The sequence below is a fragment of the Oncorhynchus keta genome, chromosome 25 (assembly GCF_023373465.1).
Source record: "Oncorhynchus keta strain PuntledgeMale-10-30-2019 chromosome 25, Oket_V2, whole genome shotgun sequence".
In the NCBI taxonomy this organism is placed as follows: Eukaryota; Metazoa; Chordata; class Actinopteri; order Salmoniformes; family Salmonidae; genus Oncorhynchus; species Oncorhynchus keta.
This window is the reverse complement of record NC_068445.1, coordinates 43,674,871-43,687,370: the sequence shown is the minus strand read 5'-3', so window position 1 is coordinate 43,687,370 and position 12,500 is coordinate 43,674,871. Positions and strand designations below refer to the sequence as shown.

At 49.2% G+C, this 12,500-nt stretch overlaps 1 protein-coding gene across 47 annotated transcripts in view; it reads right to left on the bottom strand.

Annotated features, from left to right (window-relative positions):
* The window catches only part of LOC127911826 (sodium-dependent phosphate transporter 2-like), a 128,966-nt gene extending 117,359 nt beyond the window's left edge, over positions 1-11,607 (bottom strand). For 43 of the 47 annotated variants that reach the window (XR_008079554.1, XR_008079563.1, XR_008079565.1 and 40 more), the window contains exon 1: positions 11,398-11,605. The gene's annotated coding sequence lies outside the window, so the exon portion shown is untranslated. Of the gene's footprint in view, positions 1-11,264 lie in introns of all 47 variants that reach the window. The other 4 variants (XM_052479715.1, XM_052479716.1, XM_052479717.1 and 1 more) reach the window with 4 other exon arrangements.
* Positions 11,608-12,500: the final 893 nt, after the last annotated feature.

Sequence of the window (12,500 nt, the reverse complement as noted above, 5' to 3'; positions counted from 1 at the left end):
CCAACCTTGTGAAAGTGACAAACTGACACGTTTTCATTTTTGTCAACAAACATAACAACAACTTGATATCGAAAGGACTGCCTTTTTGATTTGACGGCCTGCACATGCGCAGTTCGGCGCGACCCGGGCCGTAGAGCCGACGACGTGTTTCTACACGAGTTTAGCTAGCCTACGTTGCCATGACATCAACAAGTGTGATCGGGGATTTCTATTGGAGGAAGCAGTTTTAGCCCCATCTTCATATAGGGTTCTCACACCTATCCCATTCTGACCACTTCCTGGTTCACAAGGGCTAGCCTGAGCTACAAGCTATAATGGTTTGCTAGCCTGAGCTACAAGCTATACAGGTTGGCTAGCCTGAACTACAAGCTACAAGCTATACTGGTTGGCTAGCCTGAGCTACAAGCTATACTGGTTGGCTAGCCTGAGCTACAAGCTATACTGGTTGGCTAGCCTGAGCTACAAGCTATACTGGTTGGCTAGCCTGAGCTACAAGCTATACTGGTTGGCTGCATGGCACCTTGCCCTTTGACAGCCTAGGTGGAATGTTTTGCCACATTGCTAACAACTGTTCAATCCTCTCAGATCTCTAGACTCTAGGGCAGGCCTCTCCAACCCTGTTCCTGGAGAGCTACTGTCCTGTAGGTTCTCACTCCAACCATGTTCCTGGAGAGCTATCGTCCTGTAGGTTCTCACTCCAACCCTGTTCCTGGAGAGATGCCCTCCCGTAGGTTCTCACTCCAACCCTAATCTAGCGTATCTGATTCTAATAATTAGCTAGTTGAAAAGATGAATTTGGTTAGTTATACAACTGGGGTTGAAGTGAAAATCTACAAGAGGGTCTCTCTTCAGGAACAGGGTTGGAGTGAGAACCTACAGGACGATAGCTCTCCAGGAACAGGGTTGGAGTGAGAACCTACAGGACGATAGCTCTCCAGGAACAGGGTTGGAGTGAGAACCTACAGGACGATAGCTCTCCAGGAACAGGGTTGGAGTGAGAACCTACAGGACGATAGCTCTCCAGGAACAGGGTTGGAGTGAGAACCTACAGGACGATAGCTCTCCAGGAACAGGGTTGGAAAGCTTTGCTCTAAAGTGTTTTGGCTTGTTTCTGGAACAGGTACGTACCAACCTCCTTCTTGCCCCAGAAATCTTCTCTTTCTGCTCCTAAATGACTACATGACTAAAAGCAGCAATATAATAACTCAATACCAAACGAACAATTCCGGCAGACTGTGTGACTCGGTGCAAAACCCATCCAGTGGGTTGGAGAGTGAGGCTGAGGCCAAGGGGGGTCGGATCAGTCCATAGCTACAATCACAGTAGCTCATAGTTTGTTGGTAAAGCTAAGCCCCATAGTCATTAGCATAGTTTACAGCAGGGCACGAGAACAGACAGACACTGTGTGTCACAATGCTTCAATACACATTCTACCAGGAAAGAACACAGGATCGGGGCTAATGACAACCTGGCCACGGGGTAACTGGGCCGAGACTAGAACCAGCTGAAGAACCTGAGCCAAAACTAGAGCAGAGTGACAGGAAAAGCAGAACAGAACACTGGTATAGTCCTAGCTACGGATACCTATAACTGGGTCAAACACAGACATTTGCTGAAACGAGCGCTCTTTTTTTTTTTTCGTGACCTCTGGTACATTCTAATGCCTTGATTCCACCAGTAAAATACACAGTTAGTTCAATGAATTAATATGTTACCTCGAGGATTGGTAAAAAATATATATATTAGCTGTTGAGTCAGTCAGTCAGTTCGGATATTGTCTAGGCCAGGGGTTCCCAACCTTTTGTTGCTTACTGTTGCTCTGACCGGAGAACCCTCTCATGTACATTTTACCAGTATGCCTTTTGTCTCATGAGTCTTCTAAAGTACCCCCTGTGGAGAGGCCAAGTACCCTCAGTGGTCCTAGTACCCCCTGTGGAGAGACCAAGTACCCTCAGGGGTCCTAGTACCCCCTGTGGAGAGGCCAAGTACCCTCAGGGGTCCTAGTACCCCCTGTGGAGAGGCCAAGTACCCTCAGGGGTCCTAGTACCCCCTGTGGAGAGGCCAAGTACCCTCAGGGGTCCTAGTACCCCCTGTGGAGAGGCCAAGTACCCTCAGGGGTCCTAGTACCCCCTGTGGAGAGGCCAAGTACCCTCAGGGGTCCTAGTACCCCCTGTGGAGAGACCAAGTACCCCCAGGGGCCCTAGTACTCCTGGTAGGGAACCACTGGTCGAGGCCTATGTGACAAGGAATATTTTCCATGTAAAATAACCTTTACTGCAAGATATCAATTGCCATGATGTTTGTTCTTCAAATTTGATTGGCTCAGCTGCTGTGGACAAGCTGCTGGGTAAAAAAAAAAAAAAAGCAATGTGTCGTTTTGTAACTCGGGTGAATTCTCTAACAGTTTGGCCTGTCAATCAATCACTAGTGGGTGGGACTGTCAGGGAAGGGGGCAGGATGTTTGATATTCGGTAGGGTTTAACCGTAACCTTTATTTTACTAGGTAAGTCAGTTAAGAACAAATTCTTATTTACAATGATGGCCTAGGAACAGTGGGGTTAACTAACTGGTCTTGTTTCAGTGGGGAACTGGTCTAGGAACTTTTATTTTACCTTGTCAGAACAGTGGGGTTAACTGATCTAGCAACAGTGGGGGGGTTAACGGTTGAACTGGGTTAACTGGTCTAACCACCAGGCTAACTGCCTCCCCTGGGGTTAACCGTCCAGAACTCGCCAGGCTACCTGCCTCCCCCCTCTAACCGCCAGGCTGCCAGGCTACCTGCCGCCCCTCTAACCACCAGGCTACCTGCCTCCCCCTCTAACCACCAGGCTCGCCAGGCTACCTGCCTCCCCTCTAACCGCCAGGCTAACCGCCAGGCTACCTGCCTCCCCTCTAACCGCCAGGCTACCTGCCTCCCCTCTAACCGCCAGGCTCCCTGCCCTCTAACCGCCAGGCTACCTGCCTCCCCCCTCTAACCGCCAGGCTACCTGCCTCCCCCTCTAACCGCCAGGCTACCTGCAGGCTACCTGCCTCCCCCCTCTAACCGCCAGGCTACCTGCCTCCCCCTCTAACCGCCACGCTACCTGCCTCCCCCTCTAACCGCCAGGCAACCTGCCTCCCCTCTAACCGCTAGGCCGCCAGGCTACCTGCCTCCCCTCTAACCGCCACGCTACCTGCCTCCCCTCTAACCGCCAGGCAACCTGCCTCCCCTCTAACCGCTAGGCTCGCCAGGCAACCTGCCTCCCCTCTAACCGCTAGGCCGCCTCCCAGGCAACCTGCCTCCCCTCTAACCGCTAGGCTCGCCAGGCAACCTGCCTCCCCTCTAACCGCTAGGCTCGCCAGGCAACCTGCCTCCCCTCTAACCGCTAGGCTCGCCAGGCAACCTGCCTCCCCCTCTAACCGCTAGGCTCGCCAGGCAACCTGCCTCCCCCTCTAACCGCCAGGCTCGCCAGGCAACCTGCCTCCCCTCTAACCGCTAGGCTCGCCAGGCAACCTGCCTCCCCCTCCAACCGCTAGGCTCGCCAGGCAACCTGCCTCCCCTCTAACCGCTAGGCTCGCCAGGCAACCTGCCTCCCCCTCTAACCGCTAGGCTCGCCAGGCAACCTGCCTCCCCTCCAACCGCTAGGCTCGCCAGGCAACCTGCCTCCCCCTCTAACCGCTAGGCTCGCCAGGCAACCTGCCTCCCCCCTCTAACCGCTAGGCTCGCCAGGCAACCTGCCTCCCCTCTAACCGCTAGGCTCGCCAGGCAACCTGCCTCCCCTCTAACCGCCAGGCTATCTGCCTGCCTCCCCCTCTAACCGCCAGGCTACCTGCCTCCCCCTCTAACCGCCAGGCTACCACCCCCTCTAACCTGCCAGGCTACCTGCCAACCGCTAACCGCCAGGCAACCTGCCCCCCCTCTAACCGCCAGGCTACCTGCCCCCTAACCGCCAGGCTCGCCAGGCAACCTGCCCCCTAACCGCCAGGCTACCGCCAGGCAACCCTCTAACCGCCAGGCTACCTGCCCCCTAACCGCCAGGCTACCTGCCTCCCCCCTAACCGCCAGGCTACCTGCCCCAACCGCAGGCTACCTCCCCCTAACCGCCAGGCTACCTGCCTCCCCCTAACCGCCAGGCTACCTGCCAGGCTAACCGCCAGGCTACCTCCCCCTAACCGCCAGGCTACCTGCCCCCCTCTAACCGCCAGGCTACCTGCCTCCCCTAACCGCCAGGCTGCCCCCTAACCGCCAGGCTACCTGCCCCCCTAACCGCCAGGCTACCTGCCCCCTAACCGCCAGGCTACCTGCCTCCCCCAACCGCCAGGCTACCTGCCCTCTAACCGCCAGGCTACCTGCCCCCTAACCGCCAGGCTACCTGCCCCCCCTAACCGCCAGGCTACCTGCCCCCTCTAACCGCCAGGCTACCTGCCTCCCCCTAACCGCCAGGCTACCTGCCCCCCTAACCGCCAGGCTACCTGCCTCCCCCCTAACCGCCAGGCTACCCAGGCCCCCCTAACCGCCAGGCTACCTGCCCCCTAACCGCCAGGCTACCTGCCACCAAGAATGAAACAGGTATTAAATATGGGCTTTAATGAACAGAAAGCAGCAGTTGATTACTCCATTGTCGACCCTTTAAATCACATCAGTAAAACCTATATAAACATGTTTAAGACCATATTGTTATTATGACGTTAGTTTCTATATTTTACACCAGAATGAGGCTCTCTTCACTACCTTCATTTCCTGTGGTGAGGAGTTAACATCTTCATCCACTGTTGTCATCATTTATTTGCAAAACTAAATGATTATTTTTTAAATAAATAAAAATAACAAAAATCGCCAAAAAGCAGTAGGAGTCAAATGAACGGCTCTTTGACAGATGTGATGACATTCCGTTCACCTAAAAGATCTGTTGAAAATGAGCTGTTAGTTGGCGAACAACCCAACGAAACGTTTAAGGTCTCCTGATCCTGTGTTTACCACAGACCTTATATTCGTCTTTTATTTTTAAATAAAAAAAATAATCCCCATAGGCTTTGACCAACGAGCCATGGCTGAGTTAGTGCCTACTGGGAAAAAAAGACACCAATACTATTGATCTCTATGAGCAGCAGAAAGACAACGAGTAGGGGGCCAGTACATTGCAATAAACTCTTTTGAACTATTAACAGAAAATATTTACAAAATGATACATAGAAGAGTAGGTCAGAGAGATCGGGACGCTCAACCGCGTTTCGACTTGCAAGCGCCATGCACTACTAACTGAGCTACAGAGGACCACATTAATACAAAAAAAAAAGTAAGTCACACCATTGTCTACAGGGAAAATACGAGCCGGCTATAATTTTGCAGTAAACACAACTTTACAGTTGCAACATAAATTCAGACAAGAAAAATGGCTCAACATAATAATAAAACATTTAACAAAAATGTATAAATACACTAGATGACTGATAGGAGGTGCTGTGTTGAAGCCACCGCACCTCCATCTTGGTACTCCCCCACCATTCAAATAAATAATAATTTGTGTAATCTATAGAAATTAATGTATTAACGCCTGCATTCATTTTAGCCACATGTATTATATTACAGAGACTTTAATACATACTTTTAAATTATATTAGCTAAACAAAATATATAAAGTCCATAAAAACGTTTTCCTTAAAATATCACTACAACAATAGAAATGCATGTCATTTTGTCTATGAAACATTGAATTAAAATACTGTATATAATAATAATAATGATGATAATGTGCCAGTATGGCCGACCATTGGCTTCAAAGCCTCTCGAGCCTCTAAATACGGAGACACACAATTAAAAAAGACAAGACAGGAACTTCATTTAGCATAACGAAAATGTCTCAGCAGAATTAAACAAAAACACGTTTCGCATATTTAAAGAATAATTAAATAGACATGCAATAACAATAATAAATAATAATAAACAATCATTAATAATAATAAATTATTATAAACTAAAAAGTTCCAAAATTGCATCCTACTTGAATAGCGAGTTGCAGTAGCCTGCATACAGCCTTGCCAACGGTCTTCTCATTTCTGTCCACTACAATATAAAAACGAAGGGAATTCCCCTTGTAGGTTTTTTTTTACATATAGGACCATATTCTCTAACTTTTGTTTTAACTTCAGTGGAAAAGGCCTTTGTCTTCGCAATCAATGGTAGCCTAGGCCAAGCCCCCCCTCTCTCTCAGCAGCAGCACACAAGGAGTGAGAGAATGGTGCTGAAGTGTGAATTCGGGGTGTATGATAGGCAGCCCCGGACAATTTATCTATCAGATTTTAATTTAAAAATCAGCCAAAAACAAGCATTTACAGGCCAACGGAAACCCTGGTGTGTGTGTGTGTGTGTGTGTGTGTGTGTGTGTGTGTGTGTGTGTGTGTGTGTGTGTGTGTGTGTGTGTGTGTGTGTGTGTGTGTGTGTGTGTGTGTGTGTGTGTGTGTGTGTGTGTGTGTGTGTGTGTGTGTGTGTGTGTGTGTGTGTGTGTGTGTGTGTGTGTGTGTGTGTGTGTGTGTGTGTGTGTGTGTGTGTGTATGATAGTAAACAGAGAAGTTAATCTACTATCTCATCATAATGCCGGTCATACCTTCATTCATTCATTAAGACTCTGCATAGAGGAAAACCAGCCAAGCTCTGCATTGCCCTGCTCTATCCTCTCCCACAGTCATTACTGGCCCTATTGCCCTGCTCTATCCTCTCCCACTGTCATTACTGGCCCTATTGCCCTGCTCTATCCTCTCCCACAGTCATTACTGGCCCTATTGCCCTGCTCTATCCTCTCCCACTGTCATTACTGGCCCTATTGCCCTGCTCTATCCTCTCCCACAGTCATTACTGGCCCTATTGCCCTGCTCTATCCTCTCCCACAGTCATTACTGGCCCTATTGCCCTGCTCTATCCTCTCCCACAGTCATTACTGGCCCTATTGCCCTGCTCTATCCTCTCCCACAGTCATTACTGGCCCTATTGCCCTGCTCTATCCTCTCCCACTGTCATTACTGGCCCTATTGCCCTGCTCTATCCTCTCCCACAGTCATTACTGGCCCTATTGCCCTGCTCTATCCTCTCCCACTGTCATTACTGGCACTATTGCCCTGCTCTATCCTCTCCCACAGTCATTACTGGCCCTATTGCCCTGCGCTATCCTCTCCCACAGTCATTACTGGCCCTATTGCCCTGCTCTATCCTCTCCCACTGTCATTACTGGCACTATTGCCCTGCTCTATCCTCTCCCACAGTCATTACTGGCCCTATTGCCCTGCGCTATCCTCACCCACTGTCATTACTGGCACTATCGCCCTGCTCTATCCTCTCCCAGTCATTACTGGCCCTATTGCCCTGCTCTATCCTCTCCCACTGTCATTACTGGCACTATTGCCCTGCTCTATCCTCTCCCAGTCATTACTGGCCCTATTGCCCTGCTCTATCCTCTCCCACAGTCATTACTGGCCCTATATGCACCCATAGGTTACTCAGTAATACTCAGTAAAACAGGACTGTGTGAAACCTCCCTCTGCTCTCTCCCAATCGTATCACTCCCTCCCTCTCCACCTATAGTATTCTCTCACTATCGTATCATTCCCCCCTCTCTCACCATCATATCATTCCCCCCTCTCTCACTATCGTATCATTCTCCCCCTCTCTCACTATCATATCATTCCTCCCCTCTCTCACTATCCTATCATTCCCCCCTCTCTCACTATGGTATCATTCCCCCCCCTCTCTCACTATCGTATCATTCCCCCCCTCTCTCCTTCTCTCCCCCTCTCTATCGTATCATTCCCCCTCTCTCTCCTTCTCTCCCCCTCTCTATCGTATCATTCCCCCTCTCCCCCATCATATCATTCCCTCTCTCTCTCCCCCTCTCTATCGTATCATTCCCCCTCTCCCCCATCATATCATTCCCCCTCTCTCTCCTTCTCTCCCCCTCTCTATCATATCATTCCCTCTCTCTATCGTATCATTCCCTCTCTCTATCGTATCATTCCCTCTCTCTATCGTATCATTCCCTCTCTCTATCGTATCATTCCCTCTCTCTATCGTATCATTCCCCCTCTCTCTCCTTCTCTCCCCCTCTCTATCATATCATTCCCTCTCTCTATCGTATCATTCCCTCTCTATCATATCATTCCCTCTCTATCGTATCATTCCCTCTCTCTATCGTATCATTCCCCCTCTCTCTCCTTCTCTCCCCCTCTCTCTCCTTCTCTCCCCCTCTCTCTATCATATCTTCCCCTCTCTCTCTTATATCATTCCCTCTCTCTATTATATCATTCCCTCCCTCTATCGTATCATTCCCCCTCTCTCTCCCTCTCTCCCTCTCTATCGTATCATTCCCTCTCTCTCCCTCTCTCCCTCTCTATCGTATCATTCCCTCTCTCTCCTTCTCTCCCTCTCTATCGTATCATTCCCTCTCTCTCTCCTTCTCTCCCTCTCTATCGTATCATTCCCTCTCTCTCTCCTTCTCTCCCTCTCTATCGTATCATTCCCTCTCTCCTTCTCTCCCTCTCTCCCTCTCCATCGTATCATTCCCTCTCTCTCCTTCTCTCCCTCTCTCTCTCTCTCTCTATCGTATCATTCCCCCTCTCTCTCCTTCTCTCCCTCTCTCTCTATCGTATCATTCCCCCTCTCTCTCCCTCTCTCCCCCTCTCCCTCTCTATCGTATCATTCCCTCTCCCTCTCCTTCTCTCCCTCTCTCCCTCTCTATCGTATCATTCCCTCTCTCTCTCCTTCTCTCCCTCTCTCTCTCTATCGTATCATTCCCTCTCTCTCTCCTTCTCTCCCTCTCTATCGTATCATTCCCTCTCTCTCTCCTTCTCTCCCTCTCTCTCTCTCTATCGCATCATTCCCCCTCTCTCTCCTTCTCTCCCCCTCTCCCTCTCTATCGTATCATTCCCCCTCTCTCTCCTTCTCTCCCCCTCTCCCTCTCTATCGTATCATTCCCCCTCTCTCTCCTTCTCTCCCCCTCTCTATCGTATCATTCCCTCTCTCTCTCCTTCTCTCCCTCTCTATCATATCATTCCCCCTCTCTCCTTCTCTCCCTCTCTATCGTATCATTCCCTCTCTCTCTCCTTCTCTCCCTCTCTATCGTATCATTCCCTCTCTCTCTCCTTCTCTCCCTCTCTATCGTATCATTCCCTCTCTCTCTCCTTCTCTCCCTCTCTATCGTATCATTCCCTCTCTCTCTCCCTCTCTCTCTCTCTATCGTATCATTCTCTCTCTCTATCGTATCATTCTCTCCTTCTCTCCCTCCCGTATCATTCCCCCTCTCTCTCCTTCTCTCCCCCTCTCTATCGTATCATTCCCTCTCTCTCTCCTTCTCTCCCTCTCTATCGTATCATTCCCTCTCTCTCTCCTTCTCTTCTCCGTATCATTCTCTCTCTCCTTCTCTCTCTCCCTCTCTATCGTATCATTCCCTCTCTCTCCTTCTCTCCCCCTCTCCCTGTCTATCGTATCATTCCCCCTCTCTCTCCTTCTCTCTATCGTATCATTCCCCCTCTCTCTCCTCTCTATCGTATCATTCCCTCTCTCTCCTTCTCTCCCTCTCTATCGTATCATTCCCCCTCTCTCCTTCTCTCTATCGTATCATTCCCTCTCTCTCCTTCTCTCCCCCTCTCCCGTATCATTCCCCCTCTCTCTCCTTCTCTCTATCGTATCATTCCCCCTCTCTCTCCTTCTCTCTATCGTATCATTCCCCCTCTCTCTCCTTCTCTCTATCGTATCATTCCCCCTCTCCCTCTCTATCGTATCACTGACAGTTAAACCGTTAACTAGGTTGTCTTATTAGATCCCCCATCTATCTCCCTCTTTTCTCTGTCTGTATATCTGTCTATAATCCCTACCATCTATTTTTATTTCAATTTGAGGGGCTTTATTGGCATGAGAAACATATGTTTACATTGGATGTCTATCAATTAACTCCCAGAGTTTTTTTATTGACCTCAGTTAAAAACAAATTCTTATTTACAATGACGGCCTACCAGGGAACTGCCTTGTTCAGGGGCAGAACGACAGATTTTTACCTTGTAAGCTCGGGGGATTCGATCCTGCAACCTTTCTGGCCCAACGCTCTGACCACTAGGCTACCTGTCACTCCAGATGCACACAAAGGCTGATAATAACTACTCAATCCTGGGTGCATTATAAAAAAAGAGACCGTAGGGGAAGTAGTCTGTACAATAGAATATACAATAAGGACCCCCAGTTGCCCTGCAGAGATTGAGATCCAGTGACAAGGTCTGTACCTCGCAGCTGGGCGTCAAATGATGGCACAGGCAGAGAGACAGGCCAGCTGGCGGCAGTGATTTGAAGCATACACATGCGTCGACCACATTTGGAGATCGTGCTATCGTAGCGATTCCCAAAACTCGGTCCTCGGGACCCCGAGGTGTGAACGTTTAAGTTGTCCTAGCACTACACAGCTGATTCAAATCTATATAACAATGGTATTGGTCACATACGCGCGTTTAGCAGATGTTAATGTGGGGGTAGCGAAATGCTTACGTTCCTACCTCCTTGTAAGATATCTAACAAGTAGTATCTAACCATTTCACAACATATACACAATACACACATCTAAGCAAAGGAATGAATTAAGAATATCTAAATATATGGACGAGCAATGTCAGCTAATCAACTATCAAGCTTTGATCATGTGAATCAGCTGTGTAGAGAACCAAAAGGTGCATATCGTTTTGGGGTCCTGGGGACGGAGTTTGGGAGACGCTGGGTTCTCGCCACTCCGGGGAGTCCAGTGCGCAGGTCCGGTCGACCGTCGAAAGAGCATCGCCACATAAACGCCGAAAGCTCATCTCGACAACAGATCACCTCCACTCTGGAAATCATGGCTACTCGCACCACCGAGTAACGTACCCGACCAGTCAATGACTAGGCAACTTAAAATGTCCCCGGTCGACATTTGTGTAATGTTTAGTTTACAAAATGGTACATTAGTAGCCTAAAGCATAACAGTAGCAGGCAGCAGCCCATATTCACCCGGCTGAGAAAAAGAGAGCCGCGGGAGACTAGTAGACTATGACAACCACACACGTGTTATAGCCATTTACCGACTAGACATAATTATCATTAGGACTAGTGGCTCTATTATAGCCAACATAACTCACCCTGGTCGCAACAATGTCGTTCCTACCAATGTATCAATGGTTTCGTTCCGTGTATTCCGGAGTAGCCTAGTTGAGGCTATATGGGCAACATTGTGCCCAATAATGGTCTGATTAATGTTGTTGTTAGGAATGTTGACACTTACCAGGCCTGTTGTGGAAGGCATCGCCCTGTAGGCTCGACCACCATGTGGATGGACATGATTCAGAGAATTTACCCGTAGCACAAAATCAACACGATAAAATCGGACACACACAGAGCAATATAAATACACTTACACGAGCGAAATACGACACCCGTTCTTTTCCCCCGACCGCTGAAACGTTCTCCTTCTCCCAGAACTAAACGTCTAGCTGTCGTCTGATGGCTTTTTGAAGCTCCGTCGAAAAATGTCCAGATTCCGACACACTCTCCCACTCAGTTCAGTATGTCCCCCTGCTCTACACGTGTGTCATGAACAACATTAGCGTGACCAGAGTAGTGGAATCGGCGGGTTGCCATCAAAATAAAAGTCCCCCGTTGAAACTGATGAAAATAGTGGAATCATGCCACGATTGGACTAGATAAGCAAGGTTGTAATGTTGTTAAATAAATTCAACAAAAGACAATGATTAGTTAATTTGACAAAAAATATATTTTGAAATCGCACAATTTCAATATTTAATTTGGGGCATACCATTTAATGGACCCAAGATCTATAGGTAAGGCAATATACATTGCAACATAAGCAGGCTATACCACCATTGCAATCCTGAAGTCTGTACACAGTACGATTTCAACAGATGTTTACTTTTATGTGTCAAATTATTGTATTTTATTGAATTGATATAAAAATACTCCAACCTCGTTTAGCATTATATATGGTTCTAAGATTAACTTAGCCTTAATTAAGATGCTTTTGGGAAACCGGGTCCAGCTCTCAGGCGCGGACTGGGACCAGAAATCGGCCCTGGTATTTCTAACAGGACCGTTTTTGTCCTGAAGGCCCCCCATACTGGCCCATTTCTTTCCTCCAGGCCCCCCACACTGGCCCATTTCTCACCTCCAGGCCCCCACACTGGCCCATTTCTCACCTCCAGGCCCCCCACACTGGCCCATTTCTTTCCTTAAGGCCCTGCACACTGGCCCATTTCTTTCCTTAAGGCCCCCCCCACTGGCCCATTTCAGGCCCCCCCCACTTCCTCCTAAGGCCCATTTCCCCACACTGGCCCATTTCTTTCCTTCCGTAAGGCCCATTTCTTTCCCCCCCACTGGCCCATTTCTTTCCTTAAGGCCCCCCACACTGACCCATTTCTTTCCGTAAGCCCCCCCACTGGCCCATTTCTTTCCGTGACCCAGGCCCCCACACTGGCCCATTTCTTTCCTTAAGGCCCCCCACACT